The sequence below is a fragment of the Eleutherodactylus coqui genome, chromosome 2 (assembly GCF_035609145.1).
Source record: "Eleutherodactylus coqui strain aEleCoq1 chromosome 2, aEleCoq1.hap1, whole genome shotgun sequence".
NCBI classification, from domain to species: Eukaryota; Metazoa; Chordata; class Amphibia; order Anura; family Eleutherodactylidae; genus Eleutherodactylus; species Eleutherodactylus coqui.
In genome coordinates this window covers 246,604,568-246,628,267 of record NC_089838.1, presented here as the reverse complement: position 1 = coordinate 246,628,267, position 23,700 = coordinate 246,604,568, and the positions used below count along the sequence as shown (strand labels likewise).

Sequence of the window (23,700 nt, the reverse complement as noted above, 5' to 3'; positions counted from 1 at the left end):
CTCTGTCAGAGCAGCAGACACTATTCAGGGTTTATTTACGGAGATCTCCAGCCTGCCTGCTTGTATACAGAAATGCAAACATATCCAACACACATGCATCATGCTGATGGCATCCGCTACAGCAGTAAAGGAATGCACTCATACCATGCACTATGGCGGCAAGCTGTGGGAACGTAACGTTTCTTGTCAACCCTAATGCAATATGTCATACAGGGCACTTTAAATACACAATTCAGATCCCCACATTGGGGATATACGGTCACATGCCCCATATATTTATAGGTAAAAACATCCTAATAACATTTTTCTAACCCCTTGGAGCAATGCAGATTAGTATTGCTATGAACATGTAGTCAAGGTAATGTACCCAGTAATGGTTGATGATAACACAATGCACACGAGTTTTAGGCTGGGGTCACACAGGGCGGATTTGCTGTGGTTTTGCTGCGGTTTGCCGTTGCATATCCGCACTGCGGCAAAACCGCTGCGTTTGCAGTGCAATGCAGCACAAATGAGATTTGCCAAAAAGCTGTTCTCACAGGACGGATTTTTTCCGCACAGCCGCAGTGCGGAAATGCAACTGCGTCGCGGATTTAAAAGATGCAGCATGTTCATTCTTTGGTCGTTTCCGCAGCGCTTTTTGGTCCATAGACCTCTATGGACGCAGCCAAAACCGCACCAAATATGCGACAAAAGTAAAAAAGCGCTGCGGAAAAAACCGCTTGCGGATTTTTCCGCACTAAAATCCGCAGCAAAATCCACAAGCCCAAATTAACCTTTGAAGCGGTTTTGCCGCAGAAGCAGTTCTTCTGCGTCAAAACCGCAACGGAAAAACCGCAGCAAAACCGCAACAAATCCGCCCTGTGTGACCCTAGCCTTAGAGATGTATTTGTGGCCTATGTGTTTCTTCATCATATTGAGAAGGATTTATCATAGTAGGTGCAAAGAAGAGTAGTTGCCCATAGCAACCAGATTATGTAGTTACTTTTCAAAAGAACGACTTAGTTGCTATAGGCAAGTGCTCAACTTCTCCTTTTCACCAATTTTGATAATGAGTCTCCATGTATAACCTAAAGGGGTTTTCTAGAGAATGCAACCCTTTCAGGGTGCAGTCACGCGAGCGATTTTTAAGTGCATGTATAGGTGCGATTTAAAATTGCATCTACATACAACCAATGCTTTCCAATGGAAGCGGTCACATGTGCGATTTTTACATGGGCAAAAAATTCGCACCTACAAAAGATAGAACATATAGGTGGCAAGGACCTGGTCAGGCGTTTTTTCTACATGAGAAGTGTGATTTTTTTTTTCCCGCGCCTATACAAGCGCTTAAAAATCGCTCGTGTGACTGCACCCGCAGAGCTTAGTCCCATGAGCATATATTGGACAGCGTTTTCACAGCTGGCCCATATACGCTTCCATCTGAGCTGCCCCCCCTTCCCTCCCCCTCATCGGCTCTCTGCCTCTCTCCTCCCCTTCTGCTGTTTGCAATGGAAGTGGGCAGGGTGGGGGCGGAGCTAGGCTCCTGCCCCCTCACGCCCCTTGACCGCAGCCAGCAGTGGGAGTGGGTGGGACAGAGTAGAGCTTAGCTCCGCCCTCATCCGGCCCCCTCTCTTTGCAAACGCCGGAGTGGAGGAGAGAGGCAGAGAACCGGTGAGAGGAGGGAAGAGGGGAACTGCTCAGATGGAGACGTATAGCAGTCAACAGTGAAAACGCCAGCCGATATACTCTCGTGTAAATAAGCCCTTACAGTTGAAGTCACCCCAGAAATTAGCTAATTACAATGGGGTTAACTTCCCAAACACCTGGTGATCAGTTTTACATGGGTTCAAGTGTATTAGTGCGATCTTCTCCCTCCCCCCACCCCCCTTCCCCATTTACTTCTATGGGGACCTTTGGTGCACAAATACTAAGTAAAATAGGGCATGTTCTTTTTTTTTTTTTTTGCACGACCAAAATCAGTGTGCAAAATACGAAAATGTGAACAAACCCATTGAAATCAACGGGTTCTATTCTCTATCTACTGCACGCGCACATACGCCCGTGTGAAACCGGCCTCATTATCAACTTCTTTGGACACTTTAAAAAAGTGTCGACAGAAGAGCAAAAAGGCAAAAAGAAAAAGTCTCACATAATTGAGTGTGTTGTGCTCCATAATTTACAACTTTTTATGCCACAATTGTGGTGCAAAGCCTCTAATAAAAGTCCCCCATAGTTTCCTAGTTGCCAACTTGCAGGAGGAGGTAAGCATAAGTGTAGGTGCACACAGAGCCTAACATTGGCATCCTAGTAAGCATTGCACTACATTACTGAGTGGAAGGGGGCAGGGGAGTACATGAAATAGTTGAGTTGGCTACAGTAGAGTGTATGCAGTTGTGATCAGTGTAGTGCCTGTAGGACCCACTGCATACACCTGGTAAGAAGGCAGAAGCAGAGGGACTGAGAGAGCCTAATGGGTGCTGTGTAGCAGAGCCAGCATGCACCCTCCAAGAGATGTGCTGGTGGCAAACTTGAAAGTGGTTGCGAGGCATCATTGGGGCGGTGTGAGTTGTGTGTGTGACACGCCAGAGTTGAGGTATCCACTGGGTGGCGAGGGACTAACTCCTATGGGGCCTACTAAGAGGCCTATCCATTCAAGTCTAACAATGTGGGTGGACTGGTGAGCCAAGAGGGAAAGTAAAAAGCTCAGTATTTGGGGAGCCAAGTTACTCCTAAATATAATGAAAAAGGTTCAAGTGTTGCACTGCTTTCTGCAAGAATAGTCAGCCAGTATGGAAGTTGCCATTGTATTGTTATTGCTGCAACTTCAATTGAGCAGTCCATAGAGAGATGATACCCCCATTCCAAAGAGTCTTGCACTAAGACTGTGATAGACACTCTATAGTCTGGGGACCACATTCCTGTGTTATGCAGCTTATATTCAGGGTGCACATTGCACACTTTCAGCCATGGGTAGTCAGACATGTATCAATTGTAGTGACGTAATAGCCACAAGGACCAATGGAGCCGCAGAGCCACATCTACCGGTATATTGAGTATGGTGCGTAAAGGGAGAGCAGACTGTTGCAGAGAGTAGTCTCTGAGACACTTAGAGCAGCACAGAAAGTTTGGCAAAAATCATCAACCACTTTAGTACAACCCAAAATGATGGAACCTCTGGCCTATCTGAAGGTCCCCAGCCGCAGTGCAATGGCCACGTTGAAAAAGTCATATTGAAAAAAATAAATTATTTGTTCAACCACAAAGTTCAATGTTCTGCATCATTGTACATGGAAACCTCCCGTACACGCTGTTATTTCTGTAGAAAGCTGTGCCTTAAGGAACGGCAGAGTTAGCCAGGACTAGAGCCACTCCTTCTTAGTGAGTGTCCACTATGGCTTACAGAGGAGAATCCAAAGTGGCGAAGCCCTCTTAGATGTTTACATGCCCCAACAGGGCACTTAGAAAGCAGATGTCTTAGTGAAACTGTACTTTTAATCCCCAAACTACACCTGGATTAGAGTAATCATAGACATAGAATATTGTATAACAAACATTACAAGTGAAACCATCTCGGTTTGCTACAAAATATCTTCACCAGTCCATTTTAGCACATAAGTAGATTACACATGATATACAGTATTTTCTTTGTAAGGCCGCATGCGCAGAGGCAGGTCAGATTCCGCGTGTGTGAGCCTGCAGAGGAAACCGGCCCTGTGCTCAGCCAGTATCCGCGTGTACCTGTATTTTTTTCTTCTTTTCTGTACTGTGGATGGTCCGCACGGTTCACCGTCGGACATGCGCAGTACAGATTTTTTTCTAAACTCCTGCTTTTCCCATGGAATATGCAGCCCGTCCACAATGTCAATTGCAGACGAGCTGCGGGTCGGACGGCTTCAATTAACTTCAATGGAAGCCTTCAGTGCGGAATCCGCAGGAACATGGAGCATGCTACGATTTTTCACTTGGTTTCTGCTCATGTGCATGAAGATTTATTTTTGCATTGCATGCTATGGATGGTATTTGCTGCGGAATCCGGAGGAGGACTCCTGCTCCAGATTCCACAATTCAAATCCGCCTGTGTGCATTCACCCTAACGCAGTAAGTGTTTTCTGTGCTATTTTTTCGTGTCCTAATACTTGAGTGGGTCCTAAGACAAACCTCTGTTGCATAAAAAGGTTGTCCCAGGTACAGCAGAGAAAACATCCTCTTACAAAATCTACTAAGGGGGAGCTGTGTAGGTTACACAATGGTGTCAGGCACTAATTTCACTATGTGTATGCCGTGTGATAGCTGACTTAAGGCTCGTTCAGACGAGTGATATTTTAGCGCATGAATAGCCGCACTTAAAAAGCGGCTTTATTAGAACCAATGTTTTCCAATGAAAGCGTTCACATGTACTTTTTTAGAAGCGCTACAAAATCACACCTGCAAAATATAGGACATGCGAGTGCAAATACACCCATTAACGTGATTTGTCTGCACGCGATGTGCGATTTTTTTAGCGTGGCTATTCATGCGATAAAAAAACGATCGTCTGACCAAGGCCTTACGGTCCCTATACCCATTAAACTTTACTTGTCCGAACCCTCAGGATGCCTCTCTGACATGTACGAGGGCGACTCAACTTTTTCCCCTGACAGATGATGTTGGAGGAAAGAACGATTGGGATCAGGGGTGTAACTATAGAGGATGCAGGGGATGCGGTTGCACCCAGGCCCAGGAGCCTTAGGGGTCCCATAAGGCCTCTCCTCTACATATAGGGAGCCCAGGACTATGAATAAAGCATTATAGTTGGGGGCCCTGTTACAGGTTTTGCATCAGGGCCCAGGAACTTCAAGTTACGCCTCTGATTGGGATCATTGAATTTCAACACCACCTGATCCTTTTGTTCCCTGGGAGATAAGATAAAGAGTGATGAAAACAAATTAAGTACATACCTAAAAGTTGTCTCCTCCAAAAGCAGGACATTTACACATCAGATATGCCAGGGCAACACAATGGAAATTAGGCAGTAACATCTGTAGACTTCTGTTCACCTGAGCAAAGAAAATTCAGTCAGTAGTGTGAATTCTACTGTTGCCCCATACAGAAAAATAAGAAGGCATAAGAGATCCCTCCCTATTCAATATTTCTACTGATTATGGAAATTTTTGAAATGATCTAAAATGACATAGAAATATAATAAATAGAATCAGCATGGGTTGTTAAAAGGTCAGGTAATTACATCAAAACTTTTGACACACTGGAAACTTTTGTACTCACTGTACTCACATGTGTCATGCGAGACAATTTTTTAAAGATACTACTCATTGTCTTACAGATCAAGGTGCACCCAATGGGTGGGCAGATGTCATAATGTATGAGTGTGCCAAAAGTCAGAATTATTACCTGTTTTTTCAATCGCCAATTTTGTTCTTTGATTCAAAATGGCGGCTTTCAAGATGTCAGAGAAGTTGTAGGGAAGTATTTCTCATAGATATAATGTAAAATGACAATGATTATGTCAAGCATATGCATTTTAGAGAGATTTAGCTGGTTTATGGCTTTGGATTGAATCTGTATAGGAGATGTAACTGGTAAAAAGTTTGGATTTGTAGATGGCAAGCTGAATCTTACAACAAAGCCTGGAGATTTGCATCTTAGTCCAAAATGTTCTACTCTGTTACCAACTAGGTTTAAATAACACCTTGGAGATCAAATCACAAGAAAAAGGCATAATTCAAAAAAATCACAGAGGGTGGCCATACGTACTGGTATATTGATACAAATTACAAGAGCATGCTGGGAGATGTGTTGTCTATACCTGCCCTTGTATTTTGCATCAGTACACCTTGGAGATCATATTAGATTTTTTCTTTCCACTAATTTCCATTGCTTCCTTTGTTCGTTCTCTCGTGTATCATAAATGAATTAAGCAGATTAATGTTTGCACTATGGAGGTTTTATAACCTGGGTATTGGCATGGATCATGGGTATATTGACCTTTTTCCTACTTCTAAACTAATGGAATAAAAATAAAGGCTTTTTGAACTAAAATCTGCAGGGCTGGCAGTCGCCAATATATTGACATAATCTACAAGCCATTTGTGGGGGGGTTTTAGTAGAAAAAAAACTCTGATAATAGTTTGCTGTCTTGGCACCTTGGTGAATTTGAAGATTTTGGTACCACTAAGGCCTCATACACATGGGCACTTTTGGGGCATTTTCTATCCAGAAAAATCAGTCTGACTTTTCATGCAATTTTTTTGCGTTTTTGCAATTTTCATGCACAATTTCCATCCATTTTGTATGCGCTTTTTTACACGTGTAAACAAAATGCATAAATGTACAGGCTCTGCATTCCTGGCTCTCTTATTTTTTATGGTCCCCATGGTTACATGCATTAAAAATGGACCAAAATAATGTCAAGCAAGTGGAGTCCTTTTTATTTTTTTAAACGCAGCCATATACTTAAATGGGCGATTTTCTTACAAAAATCGCACCAACATAAGGCAAGCTGGGATTTTTTGTTTACTAGGACTGTTCGTCCAAGTTAAAAAAAAAAAAAAACGTGTGAATTTTGATATTGAAATGAATGTGTTCTATTTCCATCCGATTTCTTTTATCCGAAAATCATTCGAAAAAATTGTTTGTGTGAATATACTCTAAATGTTGGCAAATTTTGAAAGATTCTCTTCTACCTTAATTCTACAAAATTTCAAGTTAGTCAAATTAATTCTACCATCTCAAGCCAGCACATTAACTACGCTAGGAAGGTAGGCCTATTATGTGGCTGCACAAAGAACTATATCAACATTGTGTGCCAAGGATGGAGAAATATAAAGACGCTATTATACACATCTATACTAATTTGATACTACGTATATCTAACCAATATGTATGATGATGGTGTAACTGCATATATAATGTTATGTCTTATGCACCAAACTTTAAAAAAGGAAGGTATATGTGTATATATATATATATATATATATATGTGTATATATATATATATATATATATATATATATATATATATCAGAACTAAGACATATAATATAATTGCACTACGACATGAATTACTAATTCTTTTACATTTCAGATTCAGATATAAAGGAGGCTATAGATAACACATTATCTAATGAGCTCCAATTTCTCTTGAAATACAAAAAAACACAATTATATTTCTAAGGTGATATATGCAACATATACAGTATATCTATGTATAGATACAGTATTTTCATCTATGGAATTACTAAAACAGCAAAAATCCTTTAGCGTTATATCTTACAGCAGCAATCATTCTAACCTGTAGATATTGCAAGCAAATGGAAAAGGCCGCATGCACACATAAGAACAGTGAATTAGAAAGTATGTTAATTCAATTAATATCAAGGGAAGATTTTCCGCTTGAGGGGGATGGTGGCAGACGAAAGTGGGTCATGCCAGCTTCATTTATTGTCCCGCTTTCGTTGCTAATTAGTACGATAAGAAGATGATCAACGGGCAAGCAAAGGGGGAGGGCAGAGATTAGATAGCAAATTCAACATACCTTGTACCAAAGCGGCCATCTTAAAATGTTCCTGAATTCTATCAAAATGGCCTCCATCGGTAAATATGTGGAGGGAAATCATAAGCAAGAAAATGGTGTTGTCCATGTGTAAATATTTGCTTTTCTTGGCTTTTTTTTCTTCTTATAAATGGAGATTCCTTGGACTGGAGAAGCTTTTATGCACATATTCAAATTAAGAAGCTTTGATTGCCATGATTCCTGTGCTTGGCAGTCGGAGATGTGGGTACTCCACAGATGGCAGGAGATGTTGATTATCACTGTGCAGGAGAAAAAGAGATGATATATATTTTTTAGCTCCTTTGCATGTTAAACATTGAAGCATTAAACATGTTCTCTATTTGGATACACAAAGGACTAAAGGCCCTAATGGGAGGACTTTGGGATGAGGATATTGTACATATTAAATATTGGTCACAAAATGCATCCTAATACTTGAGAAAAACCTTTAAAAAATCCAATGTGCTGCATTATATTTACTAAGATGTTGTATGTAAGGTGCTTTTCGTGATTCACCTTAAAAAAAAAACTGCTGGTGAGTAGTCAGGAAATGATTAATGAAATTTATAAGACCCAGCCCAAACTAACAGCAGGATGATGACTCATCTTTGTGCATGTAATTTATATCACAATTGTCAGATGCTCGGAAATAGATGAGGGACATTTGTCAAGAAATTGTAGACATATATTAACTAGGTTCATCATAAAGGCCAATCTGCACCACCTGAAAAATACTATAAATTATTAAACCATACAAAGAAAAAAAAATCTTTTTTTTTTTTTTTTAAGGGATATGTTTTTTCCCACTTTGGTGAATATCTCAGCAAGATCATCAAAAATCTGTATGGGCAAGAAATGATGACTACAATATACATTTGGGTATGTATATCACCTTAAAACTCTTCGTCTTACAGCCTTTAAGAAATTAACATTGTCAGCTCTACAATTACCAATGGACAGGCCTGCAGTGCACTTTCATATAACATGGCAAGGTGGAGGTTAATATCACAGACACAGATATAAAGCAGTCAAAAATATAACAAAGAAATTCTGATTACTGCCATGACAGAGCATGGACTGATTATGGGAACGCCCCACATGCAAATTGATGCAATTGTTATTAAGATGAGTCTTAACACATGCAGATTTGTGCCATGCATATTCATTTGCCAGCTTCTGAAGACTTGGCCAATTGCTGCTTCTCATTAACCAGACGATGAAGCTCCTTATAAATCACTATCATGCTCGGCAAGCCGTGTGGGAAAAAGGGTTTGTTCCATTGTTGGTAGTGTGTGGCATAGCAGAATGAGCTGACTGTATAGCTGTGAATTTAATTTAGAACGGATGGCCTTCCCATTACAACACAAAGCTATTTCCCTCGGTGGCTCAATAAACAAAAAAAAAGAAAACATACACATGCTTTTCTTCAAACCAACCGCTCATAAAAATTGTATTTTTTTTCAATAAAAATATTCCTTAACAATAATAAATAGTAAGTTTTTACTATTTACCAAAAAGTATTTTAGCAATAATTAATAAAACTATAAATAAATAAAAAATTATGGTAAAAATTAGTCTATGTATGTCAGTGAGAGCATTGGTTATATAGAAGGCTAGGATAGTACACTAAGCCAAAAATGGAGGCATTACTGAGGTATAAAATATCTCAGTCAAGCAATCCTACTTCATTCAGTTCAGCATCACTAATCTGCAGTTTTCCAGACCTTTTGCCATTATTTCCTTTGTGCTATCAGTGTGCATGTCGTAGCGGATAGTTAAGCCAAGCTTGAAACTAGAATTAGTCTTACCTACATATTGGAAGCCATTTTGAATTTAAGACCTGCTTCTTTATTGGCTACATGCTGTGAAATTTTAATTCACTCTGTGTCCTTGTGGAGCCTGCAAAGGTTAAAGAGAAAATGTTGTTTATGATGCATTCCGGTTTCATTTTGATAAAACATGGATTATTACAGCAGAAGGATAATACATCTGTCTTGGGATTTGCATAGCATTATTTTTTTTTTTTTCTAGATTTCCTCATTTACTGAATGGGGCAAAACAAACATGAATTTAACAGTTATCCTAACAATTTCAACAGTTAAATGGGAAAATAAAAGGGTTATGGGGAAACAAAGCCCAGAGATCCAAATTATATATGCTCAAAAATTATTTGAAAGAAATGACTTGAAAAAGAAAATCCCAGTGGATGTCTGTGGATCTTAATGGAGGAAACATGAGGGAATTAGATTTTTCTATTCCATTCAAATGATGCTGGCGAGATGTGACCCCCCCCCCCCCCCATCCACCCCCCCAATGACTGATAAAAGTGGTTATTTCAGGTTAATCACACATCAACTGCAAAGCAAGACTGCTTAAATCTATATAAGCAGCAATATGCACTCTCATATTCATCCATAGAGCCAGAAGTGTATATCATTTCCACCATACACATTTACTTTATACATTCACAAGTGGTCTATGTATCTAAAACATCATTACTTCGACATGACTGAAACTTATATTATAGAGATGTATGTGAATACCTACATTCAACTTTATATCATCATGTGTCCCTCAAGAATATCATTTATGAAAGGCAACACTTCATATGGTCTCCTACTCTGTTTCTAAATGACCAACTTTATCGGCCCTTCAATATATATTAATGATATTCAATAGACAAACTAGATAAACCAATATGTATACTATTCTCTGGAACTAGGTAGCTATTGGGATAAATAAATACCAATAATTACATATTTGGAGGATAGTTCTTAAAAACTACCTTTGTATAAGGTCAATTCTTTAACTGGAGAGAGGAAAATGGAGGTATGTGGTATATTGACTCATAATAATGCTTAGAGCTCAACCATTTCTAAATACAACCCAACATTACAAAAAACCTAAATCCCTTTCTCTGTGCTCAAAAGCAGGTGTGTAGCCATAAGGGGTACATAGACAGCAGTCGCATGCAAGTTTTGGTGTCTGGAGAGTAACCAAAGGCCCCTCTACCTCCTAAGAAGATACCGGTATTATATATAGCACATGGTGGGTGGAGGCCATGTTAAAGATTTAGCATTGGGGCCTAAGGCTTCAAATTACACATCTTCTTAAAAGGGAATACTGTATGGGGTAAACACACATACATCTTTTAGGTCTACTGTCTTTCTATAGTTCATTTATGCATGTGACCCATTCTATAAACATTTGTCAGTGAACAGGATAGTGTATATTAGAGTAAATGCAGATTTTAGCATCAGTTAGGATCCATTCATGTCTGCATTAGGGCATTCAGCCACAATTCTGTCTCTCTGTCCGGTTTTTGGAGCAGAAAAATGGAATTAAACTTTTCAGTTTTTTTCCCCATTGCTTTCAATGGGGTTTCAAAAAACGGATTGCTGTCAGTTTGCTTCCTTAGGGCTTGGTCGCCTAACCATTATTTTTTTTGCGCATGCATAGGCACACCAAAAAAAACCTGCAAATCACTTGTAGAAAAATTGCGTGATCGGGTGCATTTGCACTCACATGTCCTATCTTTTGCAGGTGCGATTTTTTAGCGCCTCTAAAAAACACAAATGTGACCGCTTTCATTGGAAAGCATTGGTTCTAATAGAGACGATTTTTTAGAGCGCCTATACAGGCGCAAAAAAGAACCCTCGTCTGACCGTGGCCTTAGTGTGGTTGCACACAAACAGAGTTTTGTGTCAGATTTATATGCAATTTTTTGGGCCAAAGTCAGAATTGGATTAAATGGCTACGGGAAATATAAAGTTAGGACTTTTACTACACTTTTCTGCTGGATCCACTTCTGCTATGGTTCAAAAAGCTGCATGAAAAACTGCAACAAAAACTGATGCTTTAAAAAAAAAACTACGCGTGAAACCACCCTTAATTTTAATTTGAGCCAGAAACATCATAACTGGTAGCAATAGTTATATGCTCACATACCTCGAAATACTGTATCTCGGAATCTTGCAGAATCAGATTAACCTTGCTGATGAAGGCCCTATTAATAATGACCTGAAAAAAACAGATATAAATTATTAGGCCAGTTACAAGTAAGTGCATGGTGTCACATTGGGGCAACACATGAAAAGCACTTACTTTGGACAGGCAATACAGATATCTCCTCCTTTTGACCTTCATAAAGAAGCATAAATGACAGTCCAAAGTAGTAAAAACATTTATCACTGTTGTAATAAATAAGTTGTTTCACAGTATAAACATTTCAGGGTGATACATTGGGGGAGGGGGGGGGGGTAAACTAAAAGGCACAAAAAATATACAAGAGATAGATAGATAGATAGATAGATAGATAGATAGATAGATAGATAGATAGATAGATAGATAGATAGATAGATAGATAGATAGATAGAATATCTGTCTCTGGTACTATCAAATAGATAACTGTAGCTGAACTATATCCTGCATGTTTCTCAGGCACTTCATTAACTCCTGAAGTGCTGCAGAGTAGCCACACTTCAGCCAGATAAGGGCCATTTTTATTCATGTCCTAATTAACACTCCTGGCTTCACTCTTCATTAATGGATTGTCATGGACTGAGTGACTTTGTCAGATCAGAAAAAGAAAGTGTCAACATTCCTCTCTGTCTGTTAACACAAAAGAAGGTGAGAAGGGATCTTAAATACCTGTCTGCAGATATGTCATCCACAGCTCTGACAAAATGTATTTCCATCCTGATTTTCTATACTGCATTTGTGGGTGTAATATTTAAATCCAGGCTGTGAAACAGGGCTGCTAAATTTGGAGTCCTTTAACTGGTACAGACAATCTGTTAAACAGAGGTGTCTCTACACTTCTTAAAGGAACTTTCTCAGGAACACAGATGTTCTTTTTATTCTCTTTTTAAACTGTATGTGCAATTCACAATATGTGTTTATTTGGGATACTGTACATTGTGGACAAAAAGTGATACAAGTTAGAAACATGCAACATACTCAGAAACTGATATATAGGCATCACAGATGTATATGGTCCAGTAAGTTTTTGTTTTTTCAGTACGGTAAGACCCCCTAAATATCTTAATGTTTACGTTGTGCCTTTTCTTATGAGCTATTTGACTATTTGAGAGTGGTGGATATGGTGTGGGAAAGACCTATTTGGGATTTTCACAAATCAATTCTCTCCTTGAACCAAAACCAATTAGTCTGGGCCAAGGTCCCAGCATTTAAGAAATTGCCCTCTTTTCAAGTCCACAGTTTCAATTGCTGAGAGCAGCTTGGAAGTGAATGAGTCTATCCCACTTAAAGATCTCCTTTATAAGAACTAAGGTTATGGTATACAGGACATCTCTATTGAGCTCTACATGCCCTGAATGATGTAGTCCACTGACCCAAGATCACAGTCTGCTAAGACCAGTGCAAATCTGGCAAACAAAGCACACACCATCAGTTAATCAACTACTCTGCTGCCATACGCTTCTCCTGGACTGCACAACGAGCTTTCTAATTACATTTTGCAGATACTGAACCAATTGGGGATTGGATTTCTATCCATTGGATTCATGGTGTGTTCTACTCTAATGCTCCAAGTAAGGTAGGATTTAAGTGAGGCCTTGTTTAGATTTGAGCAGCAGAACAAAACAATAAAAATCCTGTTGCACCTTTAATTCACGCCTTGTGTGTAGGTCCCAGCAAATCAAAGGATTACTACGCTAAAGTTGGATTAGTAACGCTTCTAAATGTGGTTTAATTCTGGTCCCTCATGCTCTGAAACTTGCCTTCCCTCTCAACCTTTTCCTGGGAGATTGCACATATTGCACATGCCTCCAGATTTTATCATCCATGACTGCACCAAGAGGAACAGAGCTGATTTTCTATCAAGCAAATTAATTATAAAAGAGGTCCTTAGTACAAGTGTGGGAGAAATGCTGGGACTTGTAATCTACACAATGCCCAAGCCTGACTTACATTGTGAATTTTTATTTATTTCCTTTTGTGGAGAGGTGCAAAGAAATGCTAGCTTTATAAGAGCCATGTGAGGACTTCTTAGATGAATCTAATAAGGTTTACAATTACATGACTCTTGACACATCAGAGAGAATAACAACCTCAACCAGAATCAGATAAGAAAGCTCAGCTAAAAAGGATGGACATAGATAGATAGATAGATAGATAGATAGATAGATAGATAGATAGATATGAGATAGATATAAGATAGATAGATAGATAGATAGATAGATAGATAGATAGATAGATAGATAGATAGATGATAGATAGATAGATAGATAGATATGAGATAGATAGATAGATAGATAGATAGATAGATAGATAGATAGATATGAGATAGATAGATAGATAGATAGATAGATAGATAGATAGATAGATAGATAGATATGAGATAGATAGATATGAGATAGATAGATATGAGATAGATAGATAGATAGATAGATAGATAGATAGATAGATATGAGATAGATAGATATGAGAGAGATAGATAGATAGATAGATAGATAGATATGAGAGAGATAGATGGATAGATAGATAGATAGATAGATAGATAGATAGATAGATAGATAGATATGAGATAGATAGATAGATGGGAGATAGATAGATAGATAGATAGATATGAGATAGATAGATATGAGATAGATAGATAGATATGAGATAGATAGATAGATAGATAGATAGATAGATAGATATGTGATAGATAGATATGAGATAGATAGATAGATAGATATGAGATAGATAGATAGATAGATAGATAGATAGATAGATAGATAGATAGATAGATAGATAGATAGATAGATAGATATGGGATAGATAGATAGATAGATAGATAGATAGATAGATAGATAGATAGATAGATAGGAGATAGATAGATAGATAGGAGATAGATAGATAGATAGATAGATAGATAGATAGATAGATAGATAGATAAGATAAGATAGATAAGATAGATAGATCCAAAAGTATGTAATGATACATCAATATGTAGGAAGAAATTAGATTTTAAAAGTCAAATAAATACTATGGAATCTTTATATAAACTATCTGTTCCTATGCTTGAATGATATATCTTCTCCATAGTAAAGGATCACTTGATACAAGGAATCCAGGAATAAAAAAATATATAAATATATATGTAATGTAATGACCCTTATGGGTCATTACATTATATATATGGTGTAGTGCGAAGCTAGGGTGTACCCATGATCTTAATGTTGTGTTATGCATGTATTCTGCATCCAATATATTTTCTCTGATGATCAGACAAAGCACATTTTGACTACAAATGACAGCTAAATGTGGGCGCAGTATTTTGTGTTACCATGGAAACTGCATGTTGATTTCAATTTTTTAAATATGTGCAGGATCGTGTATTTAGGCTGCTTCTCAATGATTACTCTAATAAAGGAGGACAAATAGATCCAGTTGTAAATTAGGTAAAGGCCCAATAATATGAAGTCTGCATGGAGGCGAATATCCCCTGGATTGTGAATATGGGCACCGCTCCACCTCCATTCCTCTATGCTTCATTTTACTCTTCAACCCTCCCTCCTCTTTCCAAACAAGCACAAAGAAAACTGACACTGCCTATGAAATGATATAATTATCAAGAACCTGACCTCTTAAAAAAGAGGTTCTGGGAGGTATGATTTACTATCAGCTTATATATGCATACATTTTAACATGGTGGCAACTCAATTAGTGGAGGATTTATATTCACTTCAAATAATATATCTACATCAAAACAACATAAAAGGCACTCCTCTCAATAGTCCAACTGAAGCTTACCTTGGTGAAGAACATGGAGTTCAGCAACATCTTCATCAGATAGATCATACATATGTTCGCCTATGACGTCATGGAAGTTATTCCTACTTTCGGTTATCTAGCTTTATGACGGCTGATTTAAACTCATACAGCTAGATAACCAAAGATAGAAACAAACTCCCCATCCTGCTTCCATCTTGGATGTCAGGATCATTCCCAAAGTCAACATCTATTAGGAACAAAAAGAAAAAGAAGAGGCATAAGAAAAAAGTTGGCCATGGATCCATTGCTGCCTCATCTTGGATGAAAACCTACTCCTAGGAGCCTTGGTGGCTCTTCACTAGAGGGGAAAGCAGGCCATACGTTGATGTCCTCAAAGCCCCAAGCCACTGAGCTGTGTCTCTTCAGCCAACTTTGATGTCTGTCTAGTAATAATAGGCTGGATGGAACAGTGACATCACCCTGAATGGTGACCAATTAGAAAGCAGATATTTAAATCACACCAGCTTCCCGCTCTTTTTCGATTAAATGGGCCATTATGTTATAGACTTTGAACTTTGCTAAGGCCAGCCTGTGTGATGACACTGTACAGAACTCCAAAAAAAAAAAAAAATTGAAAAAAAGATATATCCAGTAATAGCATTAGCAAAACAAAAAAACTAAATTAAAAAAAAATATTAAATAAGTTAATGAAAGCAATTGCTTCTGTGTTACAAAAAAAGAAAATGATTTCTAAATATTAGTGTGTACAGTAATTTTTATATATATGTACAGTAATTATATATATATATATATATATATATATATATATATATATATATATATATTAGTGCACACACTATATATTTATATATACAATGCAATACAAGATGGCCAGCTTTGTATTATCCACCTTGTATGTTTTCACAAACATGTGATCAACCATAACACCTATGTCTGTTTATTAGAGCAGTCTATATTTCCCCACCACCCAGTATATTGAAAATGCCTTGTGGTAGAAAAATGAGATGATGATGGTGGCAATGATAATAAATATAACACCCTAATTTGCAATGCATTAGCAGGCTTGAGAAAGGAAAAGGGCCTCAAAACATTGTCTTTTTTGGCTTATGCAATCTATTAATAAAGGGTTAATTTACACAATATTGTGATGATATATATATACCAACATGGCAAGACAACTCTCTCTCTCTTTATATATATATATATATATATATAGAGAGAGAGAGAGAGAGAGAGAGAGAGAGAGAGAGAGAGAGAGAGAGAGACTCACTTCTCTGATATACTGCATGGTTTTAGGATGTCTCACCCTTATGCATAACATGATTAAAAATATACAGATATGTCCTTTCTGTGCTCATGTAACCCAGACCAGCAGAAGCTAAAAAATCCATTTAAAAAACAGCACTACGTGATGTGAAAATGAGGAAAATATCCTTTATATATTATATCCTAGCGACAGCCACTGCTCGCTAATATGCACTATAACCAAGAGCCTTGCAGAATGCCTCGTTGCCTCTTTTTTCTTATAAATTAATGCAAGATCTTATCTTCTTATTTTTTCCACGTAAAAAGTCTATAATATTATCTCTATTCTATTATACCATATTTTGCAGAAAAGTCCTGGATTTTGTTTCTAGTTGTATTTTAGTAACATACGTTTTTTTATCCCAGCATCCTAGATGTAAAATGCTAGTTTCTCATTCTATCAGTCATTTTTTAGAACGTGATGAATAGTATGATTTATATTATGAATGAAATTAATAAGGTTATAGATGATCACAACGTATTAGGGATAGAGGACCCTCTACATAAAGCATAACATGACACTAGTTTAGCAATTCGGTAAATTTTAAGTAAGAGTCTACTGTTCAGTTTATTTTTGCATTTTTATTTATTATTTCTTATGTTGTGTGTTTAATTTTTTTATGTATTTATTTTTTGCCTTTTGGCTTTCTATGGGGTCATATTAGGGCTGTAGCATTCCTTTATTAAAATGTGCTTGATGTCATACAGATATAAAATATAAGAACTAAATATCACACAGCCCAGACTCATTGTCTTAGTTCATTTTTAATCAAAGAAAAAAAAAAATGAAATTCTAAACTTTGCCCAGTAATGGTCACTTTATCAGGTATTTTCCAGGTGCCTGGTTTTACTACAGGACGTCGCTGACCAAGGTGCTGAAAATTCACCTTCTTTCTTTTCACCTGTGATAAAGTCTAAACACCATCCGATTTTAGTCTGCAAATTAAAAGCGTTATTTGTATGAACTCCTGTCGTCCTAAAATAAATGTAAGTCATGTCATCTGCCTATGCGTCTTTAAATGTATAACAAGAAGCACAAATACAAGACAACACTCCACAATGTACATATCTATTCTCATTACTATGCCCATTCAAAGCACACTACATGCTGCTTAAAAGTACGTGTAATTGCTAGTAGCGCTAGATAGATAGATAGATAGATAGATAGATAGATAGATAGATAGATAGATAGATAGATAGATACTTGAAGAATGTGAACTGCCAGCTTTAATCTCATGGCATTGACCGCAACAATCCTAAATGCGCCAATATCTTGAATCCAATATCCTCCAACAATGATGACACTATAATACCGACGATTAACAATTGTGCTTTCAAGTGCAATTAGAAGCTAGAGGCCACCTCTCTGGTTTGTGTATAGGATTTCTTTGGAACCTTGCTTCAAGTAAACCCTGCTAAATAAACACAATGGCACTTAACTGCCATCACTGACTGTATCAGAGCTACCAGAATCATAGCAAATGACCACGTATAATGCCAATGTGGGATGGATTCTTTTACCAAGGTGTGACGTCACTTGCCTTTAATTGGGTCCAGCTATTTTTAGACAACCTGTAATAACCCCATTTATTTTCGGCAGCAATTGCACGTTGTGCTAATTACTACTTTAAATAGCCTCTACCCAATGCTCTGCGTGTACCACATATCTTTAATAAGCCATTTATATAGGGGTAGGTAGACAGAGGCCAGTTAAGTAATTTTAGAGTTAAATGTGTGGGGAAGATTATGCATACACTTATAATGCAGAAAACGGGTAGCAAAATGCATAGTCACTCTCTTTTATATATATATATATATATATATATATATATATATATATATATATATATATATATATATATATATGTATATATATAGAGAGAGAGAGACAGTGTGTGTGTGTGTGTGTGTGTGTGTGTGTGTGTGTGTATGTGTGTGTGTGTGTGTGTGTGTGTGTGTGTGTGTAATAATGCCACGATGAATATGTAACTTTGTAAATTGGGGTTTCAACAATATTACCATTTCTCTTAGCGCGTAGGATACATGATACCTAATCTGTGACAATTAAAAGTGTCTAATGGATAATACAATATATAGATGGAGATTTGCATCTGAATAATTTCACCCCCCTCCCTCCCTCCTTACATCCTAATAAAAAAAGAAACTTCCTAACCCGGACAACTTTGAGCTAAAACACTAAATGCTCAGACAAGCTTTGCGGTTGTTCACATGCACACCAATAAACTCTATAATGGAAGAAGCAATATAATGGAATCCATATAATTAGCCAGGATGGACTCTTGTGCTTCACTTATCAATACCTACTAATAAGCATGAGCTATCTGGTTGAGGTATCAATATTTGACCACGTAATGGATAATTTGTGCAGTTGCAGGTGTGAGGCCTTACACCCATAGTCATTTCTCATCTTCTGCGTAGAGACTTTGCTGAAGAAAGATGAAGCAAGATTGGACATGGCCTTGTTAAGCTTCATAGGATGACCTGGTCAAAGGGTTAAAGAGCAGATTCCACATTCCACCAATATGTGCCCACAACATGAATGAAATCCACTGCTATGTAATGATATATCGCCATAATCCTCACGTGAGTGGCCATCGTGCTTCTTCCTGGACAAGTTGCCCCCTCACTAGCCCTCTGGCCTATAACTAACAACAAATGCCATTGTTTCTATGTGATCCTGAACATGTGTCTGGAAGGACAATGATCCTCCAAGGTGTCACAGCCGTACAGGCACCAGCAGTGCTGAATCCCACAACACTTACAGGCAGCGTGCTTCTCCAGCTCAGCAATGGATGAATGGGAGCAGAAACAGGCAGGCGAGCAGCTGGGATTTCTCCTACAAGCCAAGGCAAGATGTGGCTCCTGCCAGCAGCATGTGCCATCCTCCTTGGTCGCCACCTTTGCTGCAAGGTGCATTCCCTTTCTATTGCAATTCCCATGGCATAGCACCTATAGCCGGGCTCCTGGCGTCTTCATTGCTTTTCTAAGGCTCTGGTTCTATTCCAGGAGCTGTCTGTGGTAGCAGGCTGAGTCCGCAGTGACGTCACCACAGCAGCATCTTACACACTCCAACCACTGCACAGCAGAGGAGGAGGAAGAGGCAGGGGGAGGACATGGCAAGCAAGGAGGGGGAGGCAAGAGACGGGAGGGAAAGTGAAGGCGATGGAAAAGAAGAGAGGAATACAGTGAGAGAGAGAGAGAATGGGAGAAAGAGAAAGGGTGGGGGTGGTGGAAGCTACACCAACAACAACCAACAGCCCCATTCCTTGCAACCTTCTTCTATGCAAAAATCATCTTCTATGCAGCATGGTCTTTAATGAATCCTCTGAATGTACCTCAATTAAGAGTATATATATATATATATATATATATATATATATATATATGATGGCAATGATGATAATAATAAAATAATAATACATATAACACCCTAATATACAATGCATTGCAGGCTTGAAGAAGGAAAAAGGACTCAAAACATTTTAGTTTTTGTTTTATGCAATCTACTAATAAAGGCTTAACTTACACAATAATGTGAGGAAATATTTATACATCTAACATGGTAAAACAAACATACACACACACACACACACACACACACACACACACACACACACATATATATATATATATATATATATATATATATATTAGGAATATTCAAATTTTATATATATATATATATGCACATGTAAGTATATTATGTATTGCAGTATGACACTAAAACGTCCAGGTGTGTTATTTACAACCTACTCCATAGACTCACTCCTACTGCCACCTATAATTACAAGTTCTCATAAAGCTTAATTGCTGGCATCACATGATCAGCTCCCTCCTTAAATTACTGTGCAGTTCCTATTGTGTGCTGATCACTCGGTGCTATGGATTATATTGGAGCACACAACTACATCTATGGGCTCCATAAGGGAGTTACATACATATAGATATAATACCATTCAAAACAAGATATTACTAGAGCATAAAAAACAAGAAAACATAATGGATTGCTCGAGATGGTAAATATGTTGCACCGAGACTGCAGTGAGGGAAGGACTCTTCCTCAAGTTATCATCTTGCAAATCCAGCCTTTATGTTTTACAATCCCTTGAAATGTACGTTTTGTAGACAACAGGATTCTATTGTGTCACTAGTATTCCTTCGCTTGTAGCCACAGAAATGCCTTGATCTCTTTCAGTTTACAAGGCGCTGTCCAAATGCTGAAAATTAACTCAGATTAACAAAGCACAAAGCCCTAATGCTATCCTGTTAGCTGGCCAATGGCCCTATACATAGCACCTTTGAATTATCCATTATATGAAGCTGTATAGAGAAAAAGGGCTGTTCTGCGGGGGATCAGGGCAGCAGAATTCACAGCAATTTACAAGTTTCTTTGATGAATTAGAACAAGAAAGAGAAGCAGGAGAGAAGAAATCCTCCCATTGCAACGCGGGATGTGTTGCAGGCAGCCTGGGCAGCGGCTTCTCAGGCTCAGTACCCGGCTGGAGCAGCAGGGGAGGTCCCGTCTGCTGAACTTATCAGCGGGATGTGCAATCCATCAAACTGCAGACGAATGGACAGTCAGCCAAGTTCAGGAGCAATCCCATTAACCCATGCAAAGCCGCAACCCCACCCAGGCCATAGGAACAAATTATTATTGGAGACAGGGGGCAGAATAGCAGATCCCCCAGACATTACTGACCATTCTTTAGTCCATTTCTTCTTCCAGCAATTAGTCTATCCACCCTATAATATACCTTGACAGTGCCCAATCGTTAATAGGCCTGCAAGACAATGCAGTCATCTGCTTTGCTTTACACCGGCTGGGAGATGGCTTCTGTTTTTTTTCTGCTTTTTGCTATTGCATGCACGGCAGCCAATAGGAATATATATATATATATATATATATATATATATATATATATATATATATATATATATATATATATATATATATATATATATATATATATATATAGTTAACAAAGAGAGGATAGACTGCTCCAGCTCTCAAATATGCACCATATCCATCTATCTAGCTATATGTATTTAACATTTAGATGATATACTGGGCTAGCTCACAAATATATACTGTACATATACAGAGAGAGAGTTAACAAATAGATATACTGTACTTGCTCACAAATATGCACCATGATGGCTGTAGAACTATAGTATATAGACAAAGGGAAATAAACAGTAGATCATAGTTGTTTACAACACTCTCCATCCTTCTCCTTCACTCTCACACACACTCTCTGCCTGTCTGTCTCGAAAATACTATATTATTAATCTACATGTATGCAATAGGAGCCCTTGTAATTAGCCTCCTTGTTTTTCAGACAGGTAGGTATAAACGATGAGAGTAGACTATAGCCTGTATTTGGAGGGCAAACTTTAGATTATTAATAGGAAGTGAGTCTGCAGACAGTTACAATAGCTGATCCAGATATAATGTCCTGAGATTTATTGTTTTATTATATTTAGTCGTTAATTCCCTGGTTTGTGTTTTACATCATAAGTATGTTATTATTGTTACTATTATCGAGGGATGCCCATCCCTTGCAGCCCCCACTTGAAAGTTGATTTCTGCTAATAATGACTGAATACGAAATGTCCCTAACTTTGCAGCCAGACTGACGAGCTTTTCTCCCAGTTTCCTATTGAATTATATCTGCTCCATTGGCATTGAAATAAAGACGCCAAGCAGACTTTTAGCCTAAGTATTTTCTCACCAGCCTAAAGAAAAGTGCTCTCTTTATTTCTCGTGCCTTTCTACAGGGCTCAAGCACCCGGACAGGAGACGTGTCCTGCACTTTAACTAGTTCCAACTTCTTTGTTCAGGTCACACTGGGGCCCTATTGTATTCCTATAGAGAGAGCTGATTGCCAGCCCGGGCTGGAATAGTCTTACACAGCTACGAGTCTGTGAGCTGAGAGGGATTGATTTGCTTATTATAGAGTTCAAAGAGAAATATAATACAGACACAATAGCAGGGTGTGTGCACAGGGGGCATAGGCACCCATTTCATGCCAGTGCCCTCCGTCTGCTCCTCATTTATCATCCTCGGGGCTCTGTCTTCAAGACTAAAGCTACATATCCAAACCTGTGACAACAACGATCTGGACTCAACTGGATTCAGAAATAGAAGTGTATACAATTTTAAGAAAAAATACGTATTTGTATTTATATTTGTGTACAACTATATGTGTCATAGAAACCAGAAAGGTAGATAGATAGATAGATAGATAGATAGATAGATAGATAGATAGATAGATAGATAGATAGATAGATAGATAGATAGATAGATAGATACTAAGTGTGCATATAAAGAGTATGACACAAATATACTAATATATTTGTAGTCATAGACCTCATACACAACTATAAATTCTACATTTATATTTGCAAATTCTGCATTTATGCAGAATCAGCAAAGCTGAATTTGCATACTGCAATATTAGCTGTGATATCACTATATGTCTTACACAGGACTGCAGATTACCTTCAGATTTGCTATTATGCCACAAGATGCAGCTAAATAGTGAGCTCTGCTACATCAACTATCTAAAGATAAATAATATCTATCGTTAATGCATCGCAATAAAGTACAACCTGATATAAGCTTGTTGCCTTACCTTAGGAATGTCCGGGTAACTGCTCCCATTCTCACTCCAGTACCCTAGGTCCCGAAAGGGAGGGCTTTGCCAAATTATGTGGTGTTGGCTGGGTCTCCCCCACCCCTCTCCCCCTTCCTACACTTTTTTGCCTCCTATTCTATGATGGATAGAAGGTTTTGTGGAGCTATGGGGCCGTCTCCTGACCAGGAAAGACTGAGGGGGGATGAAATCCGCAAGCAGATGTCACTTCAGGAGGAAAAGCCTATAAGATGTGGCATTTGGGTGAAGGCTGCCCACGTAGGACCATACGTCACCTATAAAATCACTTTACAGTCCCCACTGCTTCTGCTCCTAAAATCTCCCCAAACTCTCTCCTTGTACTCTGGATCCAAACACTGAAGTCTAATGCTGAGATGGGAAGGACAGGACAGCACCAGGTATATGGACGAGTAGAACCAACCCTATGCTATAGACAAGGGCTCCAAG

General features: G+C 38.3%; 1 long non-coding RNA gene across 3 annotated transcripts in view; it reads right to left on the bottom strand.

The window, feature by feature from the left end:
• Positions 1-23,294, bottom strand: part of LOC136610779 (uncharacterized) — a 65,454-nt gene extending 42,160 nt beyond the window's left edge. Inside the window, exons 1-6 of one of the 3 annotated variants that reach the window (XR_010790166.1) lie at positions 15,290-15,359; positions 11,636-11,671; positions 11,480-11,551; positions 9,340-9,430; positions 7,514-7,791; positions 4,920-5,018 (exon numbers count right to left, since the gene is read on the bottom strand). This is a non-coding gene — a long non-coding RNA (uncharacterized lncRNA). Of the gene's footprint in view, positions 1-4,919; positions 5,019-7,513; positions 7,792-9,339; positions 9,431-11,479; positions 11,552-11,635; positions 11,672-15,289; positions 15,360-23,232 lie in introns of those variants that run through there. The other 2 variants (XR_010790167.1, XR_010790165.1) reach the window with 2 other exon arrangements.
• Positions 23,295-23,700: the final 406 nt, after the last annotated feature.